Source organism: Cariama cristata, unplaced genomic scaffold (genome assembly GCF_000690535.1).
Source record: "Cariama cristata isolate BGI_N322 unplaced genomic scaffold, ASM69053v1 scaffold6553, whole genome shotgun sequence".
In the NCBI taxonomy this organism is placed as follows: Eukaryota; Metazoa; Chordata; class Aves; order Cariamiformes; family Cariamidae; genus Cariama; species Cariama cristata.
This window is the reverse complement of record NW_009607739.1, coordinates 1-3,956: the sequence shown is the minus strand read 5'-3', so window position 1 is coordinate 3,956 and position 3,956 is coordinate 1.

Here is a 3,956-nt window from a genome sequence, read left to right as displayed (position 1 = left end):
AGAGTGTTTTGTGAATTTGTAGCACCTTAACCACCTCCATAGCTGTTCCTCAGCTTCCATCTGCACTCGTTTGCCCTAAGCGTTGCACTACCATCGCACAGGCAGCCTCTGCTTCCTGCTCACACACTATGGATCTGCCCGTTTCATTTACTCTTAGCAATCCCTCATTCCAAAGTTATAAAGCTGTCAAAGACACTAACCATCACAAGTAATAAGCTGTCATTTCTTTACTTTAAATAGTTCATATTTATTTGGTCTGTTTAAAAAAGCAACTTCAGGTAGTCATGTTTCAAAAGCATAACCCCTTTGCTCAGTGCAACAAGCTCCACACTCATAATACACACACATAAAAGAGAATAGTATTAAAATACAATCTGTGATTCCCTCACCATCTCCCATATATTCATAGGTCTTCGACTGTATCACAGCGTGGTGACATTAAATTTTCTGCTGGGTCCTTTCCCATTGCAGTTCTGTGATGCAGTAATGTACTGTGGTGACCTTTTATCATTTTTGCTGTTTTCAGAAACAGTAGGAGGTACCTTAACCCCACTCTTGTATTAACATGCAGATATAAGTGTTTTAGCAGTGCCTGTGAGTTATTTTGCAGAATGAAAAGTGTGCTTATCACCTGGAAAACTAATCAGATCGGTTGGGGTTTTTTCCCCTCTGCTTTAGTGTTGGATATAGAGGTGGAGACAGTATGGCATCAGAACATGGCTGGTTACATATTCACTCAAAAGCAGGAAAATACCATGCTGGTTGGCAGAAGTCAATTTTTTAGGGACAGTGGCCCACAGGCTGGGGTCCTCAGCCCTCTCCAAAGTCAGTACCCACTGCAGAGCCTGGCAGGGCTCTATAGCCCCTCTCTGACTCTGTGCAGGACCTCTGCTTCCAGACATGATAAGAAGAGGAATTCAGAAGAGGAACTCCTTTCAGATACCATGGGTTGCAGGGGCTCACTTGTTTTCTCCTCTTTCATTTCCTATTTAATCTAGATCAATGACCTGAGAACAAAGAGCAAGCCTGCATAATTGTTATTAATGCAGAAGGATGTGTAAAATCGTGATGAATTTGGTGTATGTTGTTTCACGCCCCTGCATCCTCCCAAAAATCTGCCATCACAGTCATTTGCAAAAGACCTGCAATCTGCCCTGCCTCAAATCCTTTTGGTTTTCCTATAGCTTTTGAAAATTTATTTTAAAATCGTTGTCCATGAGCTGCACAGCACACACACGCACATGCTTTTTCTACTTGCCTTTCATAGAAAATGATGCTGACTTGCAAGAGGAACAGATACCACCAGCATTTCTGTTTCCCTAAATAGTGTGATTTTGTGCGAAGCAATAGAACACCATCAGTAACTTGCTTCTCAGACATCGTGGCTGGTTTCCTTTTGGTATTTTATTAATTAAACCCATACTCTCTGGGTCTAGCTCTGCTGTCCTGTGCAGGACTTGCCTAAGGCACAGAGTTACCATTTCACTCTGACATAAACCTGCTGTCCACCATCAGAAGTGTTACACTTGTCCTCCTGACTGGACTCATTCTCCACACACAACCCAGTTTTTCTGCAGTTCTGTGTCCCTTTGCAATGACTTATCCTAGAACTATGCCTTACTTCAAAGGCCACGTAGTAAATCCCTTCTCCTGCCCAGCCCCTCACCAGGGTAAAGCCTGTCTAACCAAGCCCTTGCAAGCAGCTCCAGGGTCCCAGGTTGCAACCCTTCTGTGTCACGTGCAAACATGCAAGATGGTTAAATAAAAGCTGTTAAATAAGGCTTGCAAAGCGAATGTGGACATCCTTCAGTTGACATGAGCAGACATGCTGCCACCATCCATTTCGCAACACAGTTGATCCTCTCCTAGCTGTAATCTCTCGCAGGCAACTATTCCAAATCAGAGCTGGCAGATTTTTCTCTCTTTCTCTTAAACTATAAAACAATTACTGTCTCTTAGACTCACCAATTCAAACGTGCTGTGGGTCCCTGTCCAACAGCTCTGTGCCCAGCACGGCCAGGCAAGAGGGCAGATGCCTTGGCTGGTTCGGCTGACCTCTGGGACCACATTTCCCTTCATGCAGCAACAAAGTCACGCACACACAGCTCCGTTTTTTAAAGATCACTGGCCTGGATTCAGGAAGACACCCCTAGCCCAGTGAGCGTTCGATCACCTGCTTCAGTTGTTCAAATGTTCTTCTGAATCTGGGGGAAAAAAAAAAAAAGAAGCTGTTTTATCGACTAGTTCAGTTGGGTACAACTACAAGAGCATTTAAGGCGAGCGGTGTGGAGTCACGAGGTGTCACTGCCTGGCCGGGAGCAGGGCAGACGCTGTCGTGCTTGGAAAGGCAGCTCAGATTATGGATTGATTTAAGAGCAAGTTCCCAACTATTACAAAGCTATTTAGCAAAGCTCTTTTGTGATCCCCTGGCATCCTCCAGTGATTGGGGGAATCTGCAGCCTATATATACATATGTTTATGTATATATGTGTGCCTGTGTATATACATTCATACGTGTGTGTCCAATTTGGGAAGAGGCATTAAGTGTCTTATTTCTTTAAAAGAAATCAGCAATTCTACCAAGAACCAGTGCTCTTCTAGATCAAGCCCTTCCATTCTTCATGCTTTGTAAAGGATTTAATTTGCTTCCAGCTTAATTTAATTCTTTTCTTTTTCTTTTTCTTTTTTTTTGCGAAGCAGGACTTCCCATCTGCATCGGCTGACCTTCCAAACATTTTCTCATTGTGAAAAAGGGAATCAGAGTTGTCCCATTCTTTTAGTGACACAAACCAATTTTTAATCTCATTTTCTTTTCCTATTAGAGTCTATGAAATACTGTTAGGCATTGCTTTATGTTTCAAGGTGTCCTTTTAACTACTGTGGTTAAATCAAAATCTCCTTGAGTTCAGATTTCAGCACAGTTGGGTTTTTTGGGTCATTACTGGCCTTTGCTGTGAACACAAAGAATCCTTTTCCTTTTCTTTGCCTTTTTTTTTAAGCTATTCTGTACTATTATTTTAAGCCATTTGAAGTCTTTATTTAATATTTATTCTACAGTTTATATTGAAAATGTAAAGTTTATATTTAAAACCACACTGTTTGTTAGTGAATGCTTCTCTTTGCCTCTCCAGCCTGGTCTGTTAAGTCTCCGTGTACATTTCTAGCATGGGAATATTTTGATATTAGGAGTTTTGTAGCATTTTTCCCCAAGCAGCAAATGACATAGATCTAAGGTCACCACTTGGTACAGACCACCAGATCGCTCGAGCTTAGCTTCCTACATTTGTTGGCTTTTATTGCAGTCCCTTCTGTATGCCACTCAAGTTCCTTTAACACATAGACTGCTTTGTACAGTTACTATACATCAAAAAGCCCTTTCTACAGTAGGTGGGTTTTGGTCTTTTTATACTTTTTCTCAATGCTGTTGACGTCCTTTACTGTTAAACGTGTAGATCTGTAAGGAGAGATCCAAAATATTACGTGTTTCAGTTTGATGTCCCTACTGTAGATGGATGTAGACTATCATAGTAAGTAGAATTGCATAGTAAATTCTGAATGCTTTTTCCATAAGGAGTTAAGTGGAATGTGAGCATTTTGCTATCTTTGGTTAACTGTAAATGCTTAACTGTAGTCTGAAATAGTTGCATTTTTGTCTGTCTCAATAAATTTTAATTTGTCTGCGACTCCTTATTGCCTGTCCTGAATGTTATTAAACTTTGGGGATCAAAAATACTGCAGTACCTTGAGTCAGCATTTAATCATGCATGGAAATGGATGGTCTCTTATATTTGGTTTATACCTTACACCTCTGTTCAATGTCAGCTGTAATCTGTGAAGTTAATGTAAGGTCTCTAGAAAGCTGTATTTTAAAAGCAGAAATGAAATCAAACTGAAAGTAATAACTGTACCAAAATCGGAACTTTTCAGATTACATTAAAATTGATTTGTAAGGAGCT